The 23265-nt window shown below is 35.4% G+C and overlaps 5 pseudogenes across 1 annotated transcript; 1 reads left to right on the top strand and 4 right to left on the bottom strand.

The window, feature by feature from the left end:
• Window positions 1-1999: 1999 nt before the first annotated feature.
• Window positions 2000-3589, bottom strand: LOC136025968 (cytochrome c oxidase subunit 3-like; annotated as a pseudogene).
• A 136-nt stretch (window positions 3590-3725) lies between these two features.
• LOC136025967 (cytochrome c oxidase subunit 1-like) lies at window positions 3726-5195 on the bottom strand (annotated as a pseudogene).
• LOC136025970 (cytochrome c oxidase subunit 1-like) lies at window positions 3726-5909 on the bottom strand (annotated as a pseudogene). The gene has a single exon (XR_010617186.1). The product of XR_010617186.1 is annotated as a cytochrome c oxidase subunit 1-like (transcript).
• Window positions 5910-15250: 9341 nt separating this feature from the next.
• Window positions 15251-17747, top strand: LOC136025691 (NADH-ubiquinone oxidoreductase chain 5-like; annotated as a pseudogene).
• Window positions 17748-17808: 61 nt separating this feature from the next.
• LOC136025969 (cytochrome c oxidase subunit 3-like) lies at window positions 17809-18730 on the bottom strand (annotated as a pseudogene).
• Between the last annotated feature and the right edge of the window lie 4535 nt (window positions 18731-23265).

Genomic DNA, 23265 nt, shown 5'->3' with positions numbered 1-23265 from the left:
CTGCATATAAATAGATTGTCAGGTTTACCGACCCTCGAACATGCAACGTACAATTGTCCATGGGAAAAACAATCAGTATTAAGATCTATACCACATTTTTCTAATGATTGACCTTGAGCTTTGTTAATGGTGATTGCAAATGCTAATCGAATTGGGAATTGCAATCTTTTAAATTGAAAAGGCGAATCCGTTGGAATCATAGGAATGCGAGGAATAAGAACAGCCTCACCCTCAAAAGGCCCTGTCAAGATTGTGGCCTCTATTAGGTTTTCCATTGTTATTTTTACGGCAAGTCGAGTGCCATTGCAAAGCTTTGGTGGGTTTATATTTCTTAAAAGTATTATTGGTACGCCTATTTTTAGTTGTAGCACGTGTGGTGGAAACCCTGAAAGATCTATGGAATTTAAAAATTCAGATGGATAATTAACCGCTTCATTTGGTTCCAAAACTGTGTCGACTGACTTGTAAAGGACTGCCTAGTCTCGAATCTTGGTCAAAACAATATAGTTGATTTCGTGGACGTCTTTATTTTTGGGTGCGAGAATCGCTCTTTCACTTAGCCATTTATTATTTTTATAATTTTTTAGAATATTCGGAAATACTTTTTCAATCAATTCATATTTGGACGTCACTAAATTACAGAAATCAGCAGGTAGTTGTATACGTCCTGAAATTGAGTCTACTGGGAGCTTTCCGTTTCCCATTGCCAGCAATTGATCTGAAAATGTTTGACCAGAGTCATCGTTTTGCAATCGGACACGCATATTTGTAGTTAATTTTAATGTTTTTACGTGTGCCCATAAATTAGAATTTTTCAGGCAAGCATTCATTTCGTCTGCAGGAGTTGATCTAGGTATTATAGGTAATGTTTGCCTGAAATCTCCCGCAAGCAATATTAATGTGCTGCCAAAGGGTCTCGACTTCCCTCGCAAATCTTTCAAGCATTGATCCAGAGCCTCGAGCGATTTTTTGTGTGCCATTGTGCACTCATCCCAAATAATAAGTTTGCATTGCTGCAATACTTTACCCATCCCAGATGATTTGGAAATATTGCACGTGGGAGTTTCTGTAGAATGCAAGTTCAGAGGCAATTTCAAAGCGGAATGAGCAGTTCTTCCACCAGGCAGCAATGTTGCGGCTATTCCGGACGACGCAATTGCCAACGCTATATCATTTTTTGATCGAATTGATGCCAGAATCAGTTTTATCACAAACGTTTTACCAGTACCTCCTGGCGCATCCAAAAAGAAAATTTCTCCAACGTTGTTATCGACACAATGCATTATCGTATCATAAATGTCTTTTTGTTCCGACGTTAACTTGGAAATGTTATTTTGTACATACGACAATAGATCACTCGTACTGTAACTTTGTTCACGATCCAATTCTACACATATCGAAACAGCAGCGATACGGTTAGGTGAAGGCATTCCCAAATCCTGAAGAGGTTTGTTTGCCATACGTACGCACAAATCTTCTATAACAACTAAAGTGTAGTTATAAATTTCTGATGTAAAATCAAAAGTCATATCTATTTAAACTATTTAAACTATTTCTATTTAAACTATTCTCCTGAATAAAGCGTCTTTGATAAAGTTAATGATTATTTAATTCATCTTAGGGCACCTTCCCTTCACTCATAAAATACCCCTGCAACAAGGATGAAAGTAAAGAAGATAATCAGGTAGGTTGTCGGGTAAGATATATTCAAATATACTATAGGTAGGAGTAAAGTAATCTCTACATCAAAAATAAGAAAAATTAGAGTAATAACAAAAAACCGAATAGAAAAGGGGGTACGAGAGGAATTCAAAGGATCGAATCCGCATTCAAATGGTGAACTCTTTTCGCGATCCAGAGAGACTTTCTTATTCACAAACACTCCGAGGGTTAATATAATAAAAACAAGCATAAAAATTCTTAATCAAATTAAAATAATTATCTTTCCCTAACAGGATCTCTCGATTGGAAGTCAAGTATAATATTTATACTAGAAAGATTCTATTCACCTCATCAGTAGATAGAAAGATAGAGAAACAATCAGACAACATCAACAAAGTGTCAATATCAAGCTGCAGCTTCAAACCCGAAATGATGTTGGGGAGAAAAGTAGCACTTAGCGTGACGTAAGATACAAATTATAAGAAAAATAGTACCAATAAGTACATGTAAACCATGAAAACCTGTCGCTAAAAAGAATGTAGACCCATAGATTCTATCCGCAATAGTAAATGAGGCTTCTATATATTCCAACCCTTGAAGAAATGAAAAATATAACCCCAGCAATACAGTAAATAGAAGCCCCTGAAGGCATTGATCAAAATTATTTTCTATTAAGGCATGGTGGGCTCAAGTTACCGTAACTCCTGAAGCCAGCAGAATACTTGTATTAAGCAGGGGCACTTGAAATGGATTAAAGCTTTCCACTCCAATTGGGGGTCATAAGGCCCCAACTTCAATATTTGGCGACAAACTTCTGTGAAAAAATGCCCAAAAGAAAGAGACAAAAAAGAAAACTTCAGAGATAATAAATAGGATTATTCCCCATCGCAACCCAAATCCGACCTTCGTTGAATGTATTCCTTGAAAAGTAGCTTCTCGTGATACGTCTCGTCATCATTGATACGAAACAAATATGATTGTTATTAATCCTGTAAAAAATAGCATTCTATCAAATGAATGAAACCATTTGACAAGTCCAGAAGTCATTGCAAAAGCTCCTATTCCGGTAGCTAGGGGTCAAGGTCTAATATTAACCAAATGATACGGGTGATTTAATTGATTCATTATTCTCTTGCATAGAGAGTCATTAGAGTCATAAAGACATAAGATTGAATAATAGCTACAGAGAATTCCAATATTAATAGGATAATCTGTGAAAATACTACAATTGTAGTAACATATAAATTTTCCAGGGCACCTTGAGCCCCTAAGAGAGTCAATAGGAGATGGCCGGCAATTATATTAGCCGCAAGACGGACAGAGAGTGTAATAGGCCGAATCATATTTCTAATGATTTCAATTAATACCATGAAAGGTATTAAAGGTACCGGTGTTCCTAAAGGTACAAGATGAGCTAAAGCATTCGTTGTCTCCCTAATCCAAGTATATAGAATAAAAGAGATTCACAGAGGAACTGCTAGTCTTAAGGTAACTGCTAAATGTCTAGTAGCGGTAAAAATATAAGGGAATAAACCAATAAAATTATTAAATAAATAAGAAAAGGGCAATAACTAGGATATTGGCACCAAATCTTGCTGGGCCTATAAGGAGGGATATCTCCCGATTTAATCCCATTAAAACTCTCTTAGCCAAAAATTGAGGTCGCGAAGGAATCAATCAGAAAGATATTACTATAAACAAAAGTGGGATTAGTATTCTTAATCAGTTGGATAAAAAAGAGGAAGTCGGATCAAATACTGAAAAAAGGCTCGCTATCATTTTCAATTTAAGTAAACAGTTCGATCAGAGAAGCCTTTAGCAGAAGAAACCGAACGGGGTTGATAAAGGAAAAATACCATAGTTATAATAGCTCATAGTAAAGCTATAGAGACAAGGAAGACCATAACCCAAGGAAGTGGCATCATTTGAGGAATAAGAGACTGCCATCGGCTTCTTAAAGTTGACAACCTTATATTTATTAATAAACTAAGTCTCTGTACCACAGGGGGTAATTACCATAAGAGAGCTTAAGAGGCTACCGCTTGACTTTCAGCCACCCTATGAAATTTGTAACTCAAGTCACTTTAGAAAGTCTCTCTCTCCAACAGCTTCAATCACAATAGGTATAAAACTATGTCCAGATCCACAAATTTCGGAACATTGTCCATAAAATACTCCGGGTATATTCACTAGAAGTCTGGACTGATTAAGCCGGCCTGGGACTGCATCCATCTTGATACCTAGAGATGGCACAGCTCATGAGTGTAGAACGTCATCTGAAGTAATCATCAGACGGATAGCTTGATTATAGGGCACTGGCATACGATTGTCTACATCAAGTAAACGATATATACCGGTAGAAAGTTCATTTGAAGGAATTATGTATGAATCAAATTGGATATCGTCAAAATCAGAGTATTCATAGGATCAGTATCACTGATGCCCCGTTACTTTAATAGTCAAGGCAGGGTTATGAATTTAATCAATTAAATAGAGAAGACGAATAGAAGGAAGGGCAATAGCTACTAAAATAATAGCAGGAATAACGGTTCAAACCGTCTCGATTGCCTGGCCATCAAGTAGATAACGATGGAGAAATTTATTAGAAAACAATGCAGCTAAGAAAAAGCCTACAAGAGAAGTAATTAAGATTACCACTAGTAAAGCATGGTCATGGAAAAAAATAAGTTGTTCTATGAGAGGTGAATTCCCATTTTGTAAACCTAGTTGGAATCATTGAGACACTTTTAAAGGGGGTACCCATCTTTGGAGCTTAAATCCAATGCATATATGTTTCTGCCACTTTAAAATGTAGAGATCATAGTAATTTCTTCATAGGAGTGATCGGCAGGCGGATGGGGATGATTCCATTCCACACTTGATCTTAAATTAAGTGAAAAAATATTAATTCGTTTAGCGATCATGGCCTCTCAAATACAAAAAATAAATATTAATGTAGCAATTATAGATATAACTCTCCCTAATGAAGAAATTACATTTCATGAAGCATATGTATCTGGATAATCTGCGTAACGACGTGGTATTCCAGCGAGACCTAAGAAATGTTGAGGGAAAAAAGTTAAGTTTACTCCTAAAAATATAATAAAGAAATGTACCTTAAGAAGAAACTGATTCATTCTTAATCCAGTCATTAGAGGAAATCAATGTACAAATCCTGCTATGATAGCAAAGACAGCACCCATTGATAAAACATAGTGGAAATGGGCAACTACATAATAAGTATCATGGAGAACAATATCAATTCTAGAGTTCGACAGGACAACTCCTGTAAGCCCTCCCACAGTAAACAAAAATACAAATCCTAGGGCCCACAACATAGATGGAGTTATAGTAAGTCGTGTCCCGTGTAAAGTTCCGATCCATCTAAAAATCTTAATTCCCGTAGGAATTGCAATAATCATAGTTGCAGCAGTAAAATAAGCTCGAGTGTCCACGTCCATTCCCACAGTAAATATATGATGAGCCCAGACAACAAAACCAAGAATACCAATTGCAAGTATAGCATAAATCATACCTAATGTACCAAATGCTTCCTTCTTACCTCTTTCTTGGCTAATAATGTGGGACACTATCCCGAATCCAGGTAAAATTAAAATATACACTTCAGGATGGCCAAAAAATCAAAATAAATGTTGATAAAGGATGGGATCCCCACCACCTGCGGGGTCGAAGAAAGAAGTATTTAAGTTACGATCAGTTAACAGTATAGTAATAGCCCCCGCTAGGACTGGAAGTGATAAAAGGAGAAGAACGGCGGTGATTCCCACTGCTCAAACGAAGAGAGGTATACGGTCAATAGATATTGACTGAGGTCGTATATTAATGATAGTAGTAATAAAATTTACAGCCCCTAAGATAGAGGAAACTCCAGCTAAATGAAGCGAGAAAATAGCTAAATCTACAGAAGGTCCGGCATGGGCAATGGCTGAGGATAGAGGGGGATAAACTGTTCATCCAGTTCCTGCACCTCTCTCAACTATAGATCTGGCCAAGAGAAGAGTCAAGGATGGTGGAAGTATTCAAAATCTTAAATTATTTAACCGGGGAAATGCTATATCCGGGGCCCCCAATATAATGGGTACTAGCCAGTTACCAAATCCCCCAATCAAGATTGGTATAACCATGAAAAAAATTATAATAAATGCATGAGCTGTCACAATAACATTATATACTTGTTCATCGCCAATCAGGGAACCTGGTTGACCCAACTCTGCTCGAATGAGCATTCTTAAAGAAGTCCCAACTATACCTGCTCAAGCCCCAAAAATAAAGTATAAAGTTCCAATATCCTTGTGATTCGTAGAATAAAATCAACGTTGCATAAGTAAAGTGGCCGATTATAGGTGCTAAATTGTAAATTTAGTTAAGGATTATTCCCTTTACTATGATTAATTTACGGCTCAGTAGTTTAAAAAAAATACAAGATTGCAAATCTTGAGTTGTTTCTAACCCGGGCCTAATTAACTAAAAATTATTTTATTGTAAGCAGGGTGATGTGTATATAAGTGTTCTGTGCACGTAAGATTTTGATTCTTAAAGAGAAATTTACATTTCATATATAATAAGAAGAGATGAGGTGCCTGATAAAAAGGATTACGTTGATACTGTAATTATGTAGATAATACCCTCATCTATATTAAAGTAAATTATTAAAGCTTAAGAACATCTTATTTCCAGCTTTGAAGGCTGGTAGTTTAATTAACTTAAAGCTTTACAAAAAGAATAGGGGAAGAAAAATATTAAACCCTATTGATAGAATACCCGGGATCTCTATTTTCTTAGACTTTATCTCTGAGGGAAATAAAAGAGATCTCATAGCAATCTTAAAATAAAAATAGACTAAGAAACATGAAGACATAACAAGGGCTAACACAAGAAGGGGGGATAAAATATTTATTTCCAGAGATATCCATTTAATAAAAAATCCCAGGAATGGAGGTAACCCGGCTAAAGAGAGAAGATTAAATGAAATCGAAGCTTTATAAATTAATCTAGCATTACTATTCATTTGGGCGAGGGAGTACGTACCCCTTTGCTGCAATAAAATTACCACAAAATATAGAATAGCCAAGTAAGTCATATAATAAACTAATATCAAGAAAAATCTTCTTATATTAACTATTAGTCAAGATAAATGTCTAATGGAAGAAAACGCTATAATCAGCCGAAGGTTGGATTGGTTAATCCCACCTAATCCACCAATAAATGCTCTAATAAAAATGAAAAAAGAATTTGTGAATTGTAGTATAGCCAGTCCAAGAAGAGGCCCAATTTTCTGAAAAGTTATTAAAAGGGATAAAACCTTTCATGATATAGATTTAGAAATACTTACTAATCATATATGGAACGGGGCCGCACCAATCTTAATTAATAGGGCAAAAGGAATTAAGAATGAAAAGGATTGATTCAGAATACTCGCTAAAAAGATGACTGAGGCTACTGACTGAATCAAAAAATACTTTAATCTATTTTCTTTTCTTTCTTCGATTATGATAGGGATAAAGCTTAAAGAATTCATTTCTATTCTAAGCCACAAACCTAACCAAGAGTGGGAGGACACTATAAGAATGTAGGAAAAAATTAGGCATAATCACTTAATCATTTAAAGAGAGATTACTCTATCATTGGGGTATGAGCCCAGTAGCTTAATTTAGCTTACTCTTTAACACCCCTGGGAGAGAAGAACCCCCCCCCCCCGAGCTTATGCTTCAAACTGAAGCGTAACGAGGGAGGGAGTTCTTCTTCCAGGTTAATCTAAATAAAATAACTTTATGCTTTTTTAACAGTAGACAATATCAAACTTTCATCAAACACTCAATTTTCCCTCCAACTAACTATTATGTTTATACCTCACACTAGGAGCAGGATTAGATCCCTGATATTCACCTCAAAAAAGATAAATTTATCGGTTCCTTAACTTATTGGGGAGGCCAATCTATATTGAGTTATCTCCTGCAGGAGATAATCCAGACTGCTGCCGCCCTCCCTTGCTGAAATAGAATAAAATTATTTATTTTACACTTTTTGAAGAAAAATTTGAGACGGGTTAATTTACTTTTTTACAGGATTAAAGGTAAGATCCTGAAAAAGGCTGTTTTTGAGGTAAATATCGAGAATCTTAGCATTAAACGTGTAAAATGGGGGTACAAAATTCCCTAAACGCAAACTTTAAGCCGATTTTTAACGATTTTACGGGTTCTTTAATTTTCAATTTGAAACAATTTCATCTATATAGAACGTCATTATAATGATATAAAATAAAGGAAATAATATTTTATTATAGGTACATTTAATTAGATATAAACTTATCCGTAGTATTTTTTCCTTGTCCTAACACTTAGTGTTAGGACAAAAAATACTACAAATAAGTTTATAACTTTATTAAATTTTTAAACCCTCTTAGGAGGGTTGTATTAGATGAGATAATGATTTTATTTATCCTGGAACACCAAATCTTCCAGGATAAATATAAATCAATATCTCTAGGTTATTTCAGAAACCCTCTTAAGAGGGTTTAAATAAAATTTAATATTATATAAATGATATAAATAACGTACATTCACCGCTCCTTTATTATTCTAATAAAAGGAGCGGTGAATGTACTATACAGAACGTTATATAAACTAACATTAAATTATATATGTGTACGTAGGCTTGACTCTTTAACAAGGCCCCTCCTCAGACATGTAGGTCTATGCCTACATGTCTGAAGGGGGGGGGGGCCTTGTCTTAGAGGTAGCCTACGTATTTAAACATATCATTTTACCAATCTACATTTCATAAAATACGTTATCATGTACTATATTTCACCATCCGTTCTCTTTTTAAATGGCCGTTAAGTCTAGTTGTTTGTTGCGTGAGGTTATATAAGTAAGTATCATTTATATGGTAATTTTAGGTATTTAGGGGTGGGTTAATTCCCTATCTAACCTTTCTATTTTTTTTTATCATCGTCATAATCATAAACGCGTAAACGCAAGTATTTAAATAAATTTTAATTTTACTTAGATTTACACGTAGTCAATAAAATTTCAATCCTGCTAACTTCATCATTCATATTCATTTCCACTTATTTCATCGTAATGAGGTAATCATCTAGACAGACAAGACCTAATAATCAAACAAGTAGTCAGTTTAAATCATATAATATCCCCAATGCATTAGTTATTCACACTATTTATTTTTTAGCCCAGACATCTACAGCAACGTCCAGAGTATTTTCTACATTTAAATAAGGTTATCGAGGAGATATTTCACTCTTTACGGCGGCTAGATAATGGGTTTCGGTCGCTCGCCGGGGTGACTGCTTTCAATGACCTTATACATCTGATCTCCCATTACTCGTAGTCACAAACCCCATTCTTAAACACACTCAAATCAGTAAATAACTCTCATCCTACTTCTTTGTCCGTTATTATTATTTTCCGCTACAATATCATTTTTATACTCTATCCAGTACCTCTCATCCCAGCATCTAGCAGTAAAAGTTTGATTCTAGCTAGTTTATTTACTCTTTCTACGAGTCATATGCAAGATATCATCATAGGTTAGAAGTGCAGTGATTGACATTATTGCCTACTTCTTAGGTATAGCGAATGAAAAGATAGGGGGATCACTTTGTGCCAGCATCCGCGGTCATACAAGGCCCTAGAGCAAATATTTTAGGTGAACAGAGGAGCTTTGGGACAAGTATATTTTAGATCAATAAGGGTGAAATCTGTATTTATTTTCCATTTGTTTGAATAAAGCACTCTTTAGATGGCCAAACAACTAGGATTAGATACCCTATTAGTTCATTTCTAATTAACCTGGGTAGTATTATTCAAACCTAAAGAATTTGGCGGTTTCTAAACTTACTAGAGGAACCTGCCCCATAAATGACAATCCACGAGACAACCAACCCGTTCTTGTGAAACAGCTTATATACCGTCGTTTAGGGGATTAAATAAATAACTGCTCTTAATTGCTTAGGCTAATAAATCAGATCAAGGTGTAGCTTATGTCCGGGAGAGGGTAGGTTACAATAAGAACTTAAACGGAATTTTCATTTTATCATGGAGAAGAAGGTGGATTTAGAAGTAAGGCCTATCAACCTGAAGGAGGCTCTGAGAAATGTACACATCGCCCGTCGCTCTCTTGTCCGAAGAGATAAGTCGTAACAAAGTAGGTATACCGGAAGGTGTATCTTGAAAGAGGGAGGGAGTTTGAATAAACATTTTGCTTACACTAAAAAGATACTCTTGAGAGTGCTCTCTAAATCTTTATTTACAAACTTATTTAAAACAATATTATATTAGTAAAAGAATCGAATTTATTCAAGGTCTAAGTACTGAAAAGGAAAGCCTATTAATTACAAAGAAGTTATTGTTTGTACCTTTTGTATCAGGGTTTATTAAATTTCAATCTTTATTGCTGAATCCCGAAATAAGGTGATCCATATTGGTTAAAGATGATTGTTTCATAAATCTCTTCAAGACCAATATCGTTGTGAAAAATATTTCGTACCTTTATATCTGGTTGGCAGAATACTCCTTTAGGGTACTCCGCAAGGAAAATTTTCTAGGGGACGAGCTCTAGAAAAAATTATATTATAATATCAAGAAAAACATGATTAGGCTTAAAAGTTGCCTCGGTTTAATAACCATTGTTACAAAATGATAATTTCAAAATAATTAATTCAAACTAGCCGATGCTAATTACATAAATTTAGCAATCACAATGATAGAATTAGTAGAACTATAAATGCACTTAACATAATGTTCCTCATAAAATCCCAAAGGAATTCGGCAAAACTCATCTCCGCCTGTTTAACAAAGACATCGCTCTTAATTTTGGGAGGTCGAGCCTGCCCACTGATGAATTAAAGGGCCGTGGTATACTGACCATGCGAAGGTAGCATAATCATTAGCCTTTTGATTTGAGGCTGGAATGAATGGTTTGACGAGAGATGGTCTGTCTCTTCGATCAAATTGAAGTTAATCTTTTAAGCTTAAATTTACTTGGAGGGCGATAAGACCCTATAGATCTTTACATTTAATTCTTTTGTCTTGCGGTAGGTAATTAGACAGAGCAAAATAATGTTCGGTTGGGGCGACGGTAAGAACAGAATAAACACTTACAACATAAACACATCAATAAATGACCATTGATCCTTAGATGAATAAAGACCAAGTTACCTTAGGGATAACAGCGTAATTCTTTTTGAGAGTTCAAATCGACAAAAGAGTTTGCGACCTCGATGTTGGTTCAGGGACCCTACTCGGTGCAGCAGCCTAGAGAGGCAGTCTGTTCGACTGTTAAACCCCTACGTGATCTGAGTTCAGACCGGCGTAAGCCAGGTTAGTTTCTACCCCCAAGGCAAATTCACTCATGATAGTACGAAAGGACCTCTTGAGATTTTATGTCAGCTTGGCAGACAAATGCGTTAGATTTAGGATCTATTTATAAGGAGACCTTAGTTGATAGCACTAGCTTAAATGATCTATTTTATCTTTTTACAAGTAGTTATGGTTTTAGTTTCAGTTGCTTTTTTAACACTATTAGAACGAAAGATCTTGGGTTACATTCAGTTGCGTAAGGGCCCAAATAAAGTCGGTTTTCTTGGGATCCTACAGCCTTTTTCTGATGGGATCAAATTATTTTGTAGGGAAGTCTCACTTCCTCTTATCTCAAATTTCATACCGTATCTCGTTGCTCCTGTATTCAGTCTATTCCTTTCTTTTTTTTATGAACTCTAGTCCCATTTATTTCTTACGGTGCAAAATTCAATTTATCATTCCTATTAGTCATTTGTGCAATGAGAGTGAGAGTATACAGAATTATGGTCGCAGGTTGGTCCTCTAACTCTAAGTATTCTCTGCTAGGAAGAATTCGCGCAGGGGCACAGACCATCTCCTACGAGGTATCTTTAATTATTATCATCCTTTCTCCTTTAATGCTATTTAAAAAGCTCGATCTAGAAGGGTACCTAGTCAAATCTTCTTACGTAGGTTGACCTTTATACTTATGTCTTCCTCTAGGATTGTGCTGATTTATTACAATTCTGGCAGAGACTAATCGAACACCCTTTGATCTAGCTGAGGGTGAATCCGAGTTAGTGTCGGGGTTCAATACAGAATACATAGGAGTCGGTTTCGCTCTAATTATATTATCAGAATACGCTAGCATTCTTTTTATATCTCTACTATTTAGTGTAGTATTCGGGTCCATAAGCTTCTTTATATTTTGTTTAGTGGTGTACTCCTATCTCTGGAGACGCGGCTCCTATCCCCGCTATCGTTACGATAACCTAATACATTTATGCTGGAAAAGTCTTTTACCTACATCTTTAATATTCCTGTGCTTTTACTGAAGCCTTTCTCAAGGGGGTTAAAAATAAAGACCCCTGGTTGTATAATCAACCTTATTCTGCTTTCAAAACAGATGCTTTAATCGGCCAAGGGGTCTAATTAGACAATTTTGTCATTCAAATTAATAACGATTGGAGTAAACACAAAATATGAGAAGTAAGCACACGTAAGAACCTGTCCCAGAAAAATATAGGGGTCTTCTACAGGTCGTGCCCCAATTCATGTTAGAAGTAAAAAGACTGATACTCAGGATCAAAACAAAGGCTGGGCTACAGAATAAAACTCAAGACCTCGAAACTTAGGCTTAAATGTAAAGGGAAGGGACACAAGAATAAGAATAGAAGAAACAAGGGCAATTACCCCTCCTAGCTTATTAGGAATAGACCGCAAAATAGCGTATGCAAACAGAAAATACCATTCCGGTTGAATATGAGCTGGGGTAACCAACGGGTTAGCAGGAATGAAATTATCCGGGTCCCCTAGAAGATAGGGTCTAGTTAAGGAGAGAGTCACAAGAAAAAAGATAAGGACTATAAATCCCACGGTATCCTTAATGGTAAAATAAGGGTGGAACGGTAACTTGTCTAAGTTAGCGTTAATTCCAAGGGGGTTATTTGAACCTCTTTGATGAAGGAATAAAAGGTGAATTATTGTCAGACCGGCCACCAGAAAGGGGATCAAGAAATGAAAAGTGAAAAATCGCGTCAGAGTGGGATTATCAACAGCAAACCCCCCTCATAACCATTGTACTACATCGTTACCAATATAAGGTACGGCAGATATTAAGTTTGTAATTACAGTCGCCCCCCAGAAGGACATTTGACCTCACGGGAGAACATACCCTAAAAAAGCAGCGGCTATTACAAGAAACAAAAGAGCAATTCCAGTCATTCATGTCTCGAAATAATGGAAAGAACCATAATACATCCCTCGGCCAATATGAAAATAAATGCAAATAAAGAAAAAAGAGGCACCATTGGCGTGGACAGTTCGGAGCAGCCAACCGTAGTTGACATCTCGGCAAATATGGGCCACTCTAGAGAAAGCTAAGTCTACTCTCGCCGTGTAATGCATCGCTAAAAAAAGTCCAGTAACAATTTGAATAACAAGACAGAGGCCCAGGAGAGAGCCAAAGTTTCATCAAATAGAAATGTTGGCCGGCACAGGTAGATCCACCAAGGCAGAATTAATAATTTTAAGGGTAGGTTGTGTCTTACGTAGAGATAACATTTTATTTCCTAAGATCACGGAATTACTAGATCATTGACCGCAAAGGTTTTTTATTACTGTTCAAAAAATCAATGACCAGCAGGAGCGCTAAAAATAAATATACTACTATAAACGAGTAGGCCAGTACGGTAAGTCTATTAACATTAAAATTGATGATCACGAAATCGGCAGGATAGAGGTAGCCCGAGGAAGGGCTCATAAACATGAAATTCTTATTTAAAACTAAAAAAGACAAGACAATTGTAGGTACCACTCATATGAATGACGTTAAATCCACAGCAAATTTCTCGTTAGCTCTTAGCGAAGACACATAAATAAACATTACCAGAATCCCCCCTAGAAAGATCAAAAAGAGAATTAGTGAAATTCACAGAGAAACATTTTTAAGCATAATACAAATCAATAAAGTTTGAACGAACAACGAGAGTGTAAAAGCAAGAGGATGATTCATTAGAAGCATAAATATGGAGATAACAACGATAGATCCTAGGATGTCAAAAGGTAGTTTAATAAAAATATTAACTTTGGAAGTTAAAGATGTTAATAACTCTTTTGAAGACCGAGAGATTCCTCTAAATTCGGTTTACAAGACCGACATTATTTTTTAATTACTCAGTCAATCATAATAATTTACTTATCACTTTCTTTAGGACTACTAATTTTCTCTTCAAGAAACAAGCATCTTCTAGTAACTCTATTGAGATTAGAATTTCTCATTCTTTTATTGTTCAGATTATTAATATATTCAAACTATATGAGAATAATTAACGCATTCATCTTTCTTAGAGTCACAGTTTGTGAAGGAGCTTTAGGATTATCAGTATTGGTATCTTTAGTACGTTCGTCAGGATCAGATCAAGTACAGTTCCTAAATGAATAAGTGGTTCTTTACCTCAAGTCTAATATACTTAATATTAATATACAAGTTAATATCAGAATTTCATCTAGAGTGGGGAATTACTCTTTTAACATTGACTTCAGGAATTTTCTTTCTAATAGTTATTAGATTAAAGCCAAGTTGGCCATTAAGCTATAGAACTATCCTCGTAAGCTTGTTTGTCCTTTTGTGACTCACCTTTACTACTCAGTCATTCATCTTATTCTACGTCTTCTTTGAGTGCTCTCTAATTCCCACAATTATTTTAATCCTCGGGTGAGGTTACCAGCCAGAGCGTCTACCTGCTTCCTATTATTTCTTATTCTATACTCTACTATCCTCTTTACCTCTACTCTTTATTATCATTGCCCACACGAGTATTTATTCGTCATCCTTCTTGCAATTTTGGGGTAATTTCACAGACAAGATAATCTTCTTGCTAGCCATCCTTTCTTTTCTAGTGAAACTCCCAGTTTATTTTGCACACATTTGATTACCTAAGGCTCACGTAGAGGCTCCAGTAACTGGCTCTATAGTGTTAGCCGCCATTCTCCTCAAGCTAGGGGGTTACGGCCTCTATTTAGTACAGGTATTAAATATTTATAGAGAAACAACATTAATAGGGGTCTGCTTAATAGGCGGGATCTTCAGCTGCTTGATCTGTCTACGCCAATCCGATGTCAAATCCTTAATTGCTTATTCCTCCGTCGCTCATATATCATTCGTTATTTTAGGTATACTTATATCTTGTACTTACACCAACATAAGATCAATTTTAATAATGGTATCTCACGGGATTTGTTCCTCTGGATTATTCTACTTAAGCTATCTATTTTATGCGCGCATCTGAAGTCGCAGATTCCTTCTTACCCGTAGAATAATCTCTCTTTTTCCATATTTATGTTTTTGATGACTCAGTCTTAGCTTCCTCAATATAGGATTACCCCCTTCACTTAACTTCTTTTCCGAAATATATTTTTTTATCGGCGTATTTAGTCTAGACTGAATAGTAGTAGGCCTATCTGGAATCTTATGTTTTTTTTCATCTTGTTATTGTATTTATTTATACTCCAGTACAAGTCACGGGGAGAGATTGTATATCTTTAGCTGATTAGAATACAACTTAAAGGAATATATAATCGGAAGAGCTCATCTGATTCCGTTACTGACTTTAATTTTCGTTTACTGTTATAGTTTAAAGAGAATATTAGTTTGTGGAACTAAAGGAGAGTCATCTCTGACAGTATTGTTATATTTTGTATCAGGCTACATCCTACTATCTATCGGAGTAATAAGTGTTTGTTGCTCATTTTTATTATTCCTATTAGATGAAATCTACTTATTAAAAGTATCCTTTTTGTATTTGGATTATCAAGTGTGCTTTGATTGGCTAAGACTATCATTCATCTTCTTAGTTCTCTTAATTTCTTCTCAAGTCATAATTTATTCTTCTTATTATATAAGAGGTGAAACTTTTGTTAATCGTTTCATATACATAATACTAGGATTCATCTCATCTATGGTCCTGTTGATTATATCTTCGGATGGATTAAGATTAATATTAGGTTGAGATGGGTTAGGTATCACTTCATATCTATTAATTATATTTTACAAAAATTACAATTCTTCCTCTAGAGGAATAATTACTATTTTAAGAAATCGAGTAGGTGATGTATTAATTTTATGGTCATTAGGGCTAATATTTTACTCTAAGAGCTGGGACTATATATTCTTAAGATACTTCTCTTTATCAATTATGCTTTTCTTCATTCTATCTTCTTTTACCAAAAGAGCTCAACTACCTTTTTCTGCATGGTTACCAGCAGCCATGGCGGCTCCTACCCCTGTCTCATCCCTAGTCCATTCGTCCACACTAGTGACAGCCGGGATTTATTTGATAATTCGTTTGTCTCCTTCATTTGAAGAGAGAGGGTGTCTTTTACTCGTTGTCATAGGGGCCTTAACTTCCTTTTTTTCAGGCCTGGCTGCGTTCGGAGAAAACGATCTAAAACGAGTAATTGCGTTATCTACATTAAGTCAACTAGGAGTAATAATATTCTCTCTAGGTTTAGGGCTCACTCTATTTTGTTATTTTCATCTTTTTGCCCATGCACTCTTTAAGGCTCTTCTTTTTATATGTTCGGGGGTCGTAATTCATTCGCTAGGGGTACAAGATATACGTCGTATAGGAGGGGTATCCAGGATACTCCCTTACACTAGCTATATTATCTTAGTTTGCTCTCTTAGATTAATAGGGTTCCCATATTTATCGGGTTTTTTTTCAAAAGATCTAATTATTGAATCTTCAGAGAGTCTACACATATTATTTCCTAGTGTACTTATATTAGTTTCATGTCTTCTAACAAGAACTTATTCTTCACGAATTGCAATAATATGTCTGTGCTCCTACAATTATAATTTAAGCTGTCAATACAGGGACGAAGAAGGGGATTATCTAACTCCTCTTTTTGTTCTTTATTGAGGGGCTGTTATAGGGGGGTATATTTTTTATTGATGTTTTCTGGGGGACGTAAGAATCATCTTAGGTCCATTTGAAAAGATTCTCCTCCTCTCCCTTATTATAGTAGGGGTGATTTTACCTTACTTTGTCAAATCATTTAGTTTAAGCCTAAGACATTATGTAAGTAGAATAATATTTTTACCATTCATTACAGGGCGAACAAGCTTCATACCTTTATTTATGGGTGAACTCCTTTATCATGAGGGTGATTGTGGTTGGGTAGAAGAAGCGGGGCCGTCATTAATCTACCATAATAGCTTACGGGGGTCATCTCTATTTTCGTTTTTAACCTCCTCTCCATATAAGGTACTTATCCTATCTTCTTTATTATTCACACTATTTATATATTTCTATAGCTTAATAAGAGCACAACACTGAAGATGTTGGGGTGGATGATTCCTGGAAATATTTAAAGGACATTTATCCATTTATGCATTGAAAATGCATTGTATTAAATATACTATATAAATAGGCAGTGAGTAGAATTTAACTACCCGGTTGAAGAGTTAGCAGCTCCCATCCTTCTTTCTGCCTCTTAACAGGGGTCATCCCTTTCTCTTCATTAACAATGAAGCGCTATCAATTAGCTTCTGCTAAAGAGTGGGGGCCGAAAGGCCTAAATTCAGGTCGAAACTGGATTTGATAACATCAATTCTCACTCTGAGAGAAGGAACATCCCTCTTTTAGGATGCAAACCCAATGTTCTATTTAAACTATTCTCCTGAATAAAGCGTCTTTGATAAAGTTAATGATTATTTAATTCATCTTAGGGCACCTTCCCTTCACTCATAAAATACCCCTGCAACAAGGATGAAAGTAAAGAAGATAATCAGGTAGGTTGTCGGGCAAGATATATTCAAATATACTATAGGTAGGAGTAAAGTAATCTCTACATCAAAAATAAGAAAAATTAGAGTAATAACAAAGAACCGAATAGAAAAGGGGGTACGAGAGGAATTCAAAGGATCGAATCCGCATTCAAATGGTGAACTCTTTTCGCGATCCAGAGAGACTTTCTTATTCACAAACACTCCGAGGGTTAATATAATAAAAACAAGCATAAAAATTCTTAATCAAATTAAAATAATTATCTTTCCCTAACAGGATCTCTCGATTGGAAGTCAAGTATAATATTTATACTAGAAAGATCCTATTCACCTCATCAGTAGATAGAAAGATAGAGAAACAATCAGACAACATCAACAAAGTGTCAATATCAAGCTGCAGCTTCAAACCCGAAATGATGTTGGGGAGAAAAGTAGCACTTAGCGTGACGTAAGATACAAATTATAAGAAAAATAGTACCAATAAGTACATGTAAACCATGAAAACCTGTCGCTAAAAAGAATGTAGACCCATAGATTCTATCCGCAATAGTAAATGAGGCTTCTATATATTCCAACCCTTGAAGAAATGAAAAATATAACCCCAGCAATACAGTAAATAGAAGCCCCTGAAGGCATTGATCAAAATTATTTTCTATTAAGGCATGGTGGGCTCAAGTTACCGTAACTCCTGAAGCCAGCAGAATACTTGTATTAAGCAGGGGCACTTGAAATGGATTAAAGCTTTCCACTCCAATTGGGGGTCATAAGGCCCCAACTTCAATATTTGGCGACAAACTTCTGTGAAAAAATGCCCAAAAGAAAGAGACAAAAAAGAAAACTTCAGAGATAATAAATAGGATTATTCCCCATCGCAACCCAAATCCGACCTTCGTTGAATGTATTCCTTGAAAAGTAGCTTCTCGTGATACGTCTCGTCATCATTGATACGAAACAAATATGATTGTTATTAATCCTGTAAAAAATAGCATTCTATCAAATGAATGAAACCATTTGACAAGTCCAGAAGTCATTGCAAAAGCTCCTATTCCGGTAGCTAGGGGTCAAGGTCTAATATTAACCAAATGATACGGGTGATTTAATTGATTCATTATTCTCTTGCATAGAGAGTCATTAGAGTCATAAAGACATAAGATTGAATAATAGCTACAGAGAATTCCAATATTAATAGGATAATCTGTGAAAATACTACAATTGTAGTAACATATAAATTTTCCAGGGCACCTTGAGCCCCTAAGAGAGTCAATAGGAGATGGCCGGCAATTATATTAGCCGCAAGACGGACAGAGAGTGTAATAGGCCGAATCATATTTCTAATGATTTCAATTAATACCATGAAAGGTATTAAAGGTACCGGTGTTCCTAAAGGTACAAGATGAGCTAAAGCATTCGTTGTCTCCCTAATCCAAGTATATAGAATAAAAGAGATTCACAGAGGAACTGCTAGTCTTAAGGTAACTGCTAAATGTCTAGTAGCGGTAAAAATATAAGGGAATAAACCAATAAAATTATTAAATAAAATAAATAAGAAAAGGGCAATAACTAGGATATTGGCACCAAATCTTGCTGGGCCTATAAGGAGGGATATCTCCCGATTTAATCCCATTAAAACTCTCTTAGCCAAAAATTGAGGTCGCGAAGGAATCAATCAGAAAGATATTACTATAAACAAAAGTGGGATTAGTATTCTTAATCAGTTGGATAAAAAAGAGGAAGTCGGATCAAATACTGAAAAAAGGCTCGCTATCATTTTCAATTTAAGTAAACAGTTCGATCAGAGAAGCCTTTAGCAGAAGAAACCGAACGGGGTTGATAAAGGAAAAATACCATAGTTATAATAGCTCATAGTAAAGCTATAGAGACAAGGAAGACCATAACCCAAGGAAGTGGCATCATTTGAGGAATAAGAGACTGCCATCGGCTTCTTAAAGTTGACAACCTTATATTTATTAATAAACTAAGTCTCTGTACCACAGGGGGTAATTACCATAAGAGAGCTTAAGAGGCTACCGCTTGACTTTCAGCCACCCTATGAAATTTGTAACTCAAGTCACTTTAGAAAGTCTCTCTCTCCAACAGCTTCAATCACAATAGGTATAAAACTATGTCCAGATCCACAAATTTCGGAACATTGTCCATAAAATACTCCGGGTATATTCACTAGAAGTCTGGACTGATTAAGCCGGCCTGGGACTGCATCCATCTTGATACCTAGAGATGGCACAGCTCATGAGTGTAGAACGTCATCTGAAGTAATCATCAGACGGATAGCTTGATTATAGGGCACTGGCATACGATTGTCTACATCAAGTAAACGATATATACCGGTAGAAAGTTCATTTGAAGGGATTATGTATGAATCAAATTGGATATCGTCAAAATCAGAGTATTCATAGGATCAGTATCACTGATGCCCCGTTACTTTAATAGTCAAGGCAGGGTTATGAATTTCATCAATTAAATAGAGAAGACGAATAGAAGGAAGGGCAATAGCTACTAAAATAATAGCAGGAATAACGGTTCAAACCGTCTCGATTGCCTGGCCATCAAGCCCCCCCCCTCCAATATATATATATATATATATATATATATATATATATATATATATATATATATATATATATATATATATATATATATATATATATATATATATATATATATATATATATATATATATATATATATATATATATATATATATCTAATATATATATATATATATATATATCTTCACAGGTGGGACACAACTACAATGGCGCGTAACTAATATGGCGCGTAACGACTTACGCGCGCGGGGGGGGGGCGCGAAACGCCCCCAACAGCTAGTATATATATATATATATATATATATATATATATATATATATATATATATATATATATATATATATATATATATATACTAGCTGTTGGGGTGGCGCTTCGCGCCACCCCAACACCTAGTTGGTGGGGGCGCTTCGCGCCCCCCCAAGCCCCCCCGCGCGCGTAAGTCGTTACGCGCCATATTAGTTACGCGCCATATTAGTTATGGGCCACTGTAGTTGTGTCCCTATGTCCCCCCCAAGCCCCCCCGCGCGCGTAAGTCGTTACGCGCCATATTAGTTACGCGCCATTGTAGTTGTGTCCCTATGTCCCACCTGTGAATATAGATAGATATATATATATATATATATATATATATATATATATATATATATATATATATATATATATATATATATATATATATATATATATATATATATATATATATATACTTGCGAATATACAACATTCTTTGCTGTCCCATTGTCTGTGCATATAAATAGATTGTCAGGTTTACCGACTCTTGAACATGCAACATATAATGGTCCATGGGAAAACAATCCGTATTCAGATCTATACCTCATGATTCTAATGATTGCCCTTGAGCTTTGTTGATGGTGATTGCTAATCGACCATTCCCTGAGTCGCCATCGTCATTTATATATCCCCCTGTGCACCCCGGCGTCCCCTTTGTAGTTATGTCCCTGTGTCCCGGTCGTCATTTATATTCCCTGTGTCCCGGTCGTCATTTGTGAAGCGCCCCCCCCCCCCCTCCAATATATATATATATATATATATATATATATATATATATATATATATATATATATATATATATATATATATATATATATATATATATATATATATATATATATATATATATATATATATATATATATATATATATATATATATATATATATATATATATATATATATATATATATATATATATATATATATATATATCTAATATATATATATATATATATATCTTCACAGGTGGGACACAACTACAATGGCGCGTAAATAATATGGCGCGTAACGACTTACGCGCGCGGGGGGGGGGCGCGAAACGCCCCCAACAGCTAGTATATATATATATATATATATATATATATATATATATATATATATATATATATATATATACTAGCTGTTGGGGTGGCGCTTCGCGCCACCCCAACACCTAGTTGGTGGGGGCGCTTCGCGCCCCCCCGCGCGCGTAAGTCGTTACGCGCCATATTAGTTACGCGCCATATTAGTTACGCGTCATTGTAGTTGTGTCCCTATGTCCCCCCCAAGCCCCCCCGCGCGCGTAAGTCGTTACGCGCCATATTAGTTACGCGCCATTGTAGTTGTGTCCCTATGTCCCACCTGTGAATATAGATAGATATATATATATATATATATATATATATATATATATATATATATATATATATATATATATATATATATATATATATATATATATATATACTTGCGAATATACAACATTCTTTGCTGTCCCATTGTCTGTGCATATAAATAGATTGTCAGGTTTACCGACTCTTGAACATGCAACATATAATGGTCCATGGGAAAACAATCCGTATTCAGATCTATACCTCATGATTCTAATGATTGCCCTTGAGCTTTGTTGATGGTGATTGCTAATCGACCATTCCCTGAGTCGCCATCGTCATTTATATATCCCCCTGTGCACCCCCGCGTCCCCTTTGTAGTTATGTCCCTGTGTCCCGGTCGTCATTTATATTCCCTGTGTCCCGGTCGTCATTTGTGTTCCGGTGTCCCAGTCTGTGATTTCTCTTTGAGTGTCCCGGGCGTCATTTATATTCCTTGTGTCCCGGTGTCCCGGTCGTCATTTGTCAGGTTTACCGACTCTTGAACATGCAACATATAATTGTCCATGGGAAAAACAATCCATATTCAGATCTATACCTCATGATTCTAATGATTGCCCTTGAGCTTTGTTGATGGTGATTGCTAATTGAACATTCCCTTTGTCCCGGTCGTCATTTATATTCCCAGTATCCCGGTCGTCATTTGTGTCCCAGTGTTCCAGTCTGTAATTTCTCTTTGAGCGTCCCGTTCGTCTTTGTTTGATGGTGAGCTTTGTTGCCCCTTGAGCTTTGTTGATGGTGATTGCTAATCGAACATTGCCTGTGTCCCCGTCGTCATTTATGTCCCCCCTGTGCCCCCGGCGTCACCGTTGTAGTTGTGTCCCTGTGTCCCGGTCGTCATTTATATTCCCTGTGTCCCGGTCGTCATCCCGGTATACATTCGTTTTTGAATTGGTATATGATGAAATAAATTTTTAATTTTTTCCCTTTTTTTCCTTTTAGTTTTTTTTTGGTTTTGACCTCTTTTTTAGGCTTTTCAGTTTTTTTCTTTTTTCTTTTTAGTTTTTTTTGAAGTTTTTATCTTTTTAGTTTTTTTATTTTTATTTATATTTTTTTAGTTTTCTTTTTCTCCTTTATTTTTCAGTTTTTTTCCTTTTTTTAGTTTTTTTTTTCCTTTTTAGTTCTTTTAGTTTTTACCTTTTTTAGTTTTTTAGATGAAAATTTTTTTTAGTTTTTTTCCTTTTTTCTTTTTAGTTTTTTATTGGTTTTTACCTTTTTTTTAGCTTTTTTAGTTTTTTTTCGTTTTTTCTTTTTACTTTTTTTTTAGTTTTTATCTTTTTTATTCTTAATTTTATTAGTTTTCTTTTTCTCTCCTATTTTTCAGTTTTTTCCTTTTTTTTAAGTTTTTTTTTAGTTTTTAGTTTTTTTAGTTTTTTAGTTTTTTAGTTTTTTTAGTTTTTTAGCTTTTTTATTTTTTTATTAGTTTTTAGTTTTTTTTGTAGTTTTTGCCTTTTTTTAATTTTTTCAGTTTTTTTTTAGTTTTTAGTTTTTTACCTTTTTTATTAGCCTAACCAGGATTTGAACCTAGGACCTTCATTCTCCG

This window comes from Artemia franciscana, chromosome 4 (assembly GCF_032884065.1).
Source record: "Artemia franciscana chromosome 4, ASM3288406v1, whole genome shotgun sequence".
Taxonomy (NCBI): domain Eukaryota; kingdom Metazoa; phylum Arthropoda; class Branchiopoda; order Anostraca; family Artemiidae; genus Artemia; species Artemia franciscana.
The sequence above is the reverse complement of the archived record's forward strand: the minus strand, read 5'-3'. Positions and strand labels throughout refer to the sequence as shown.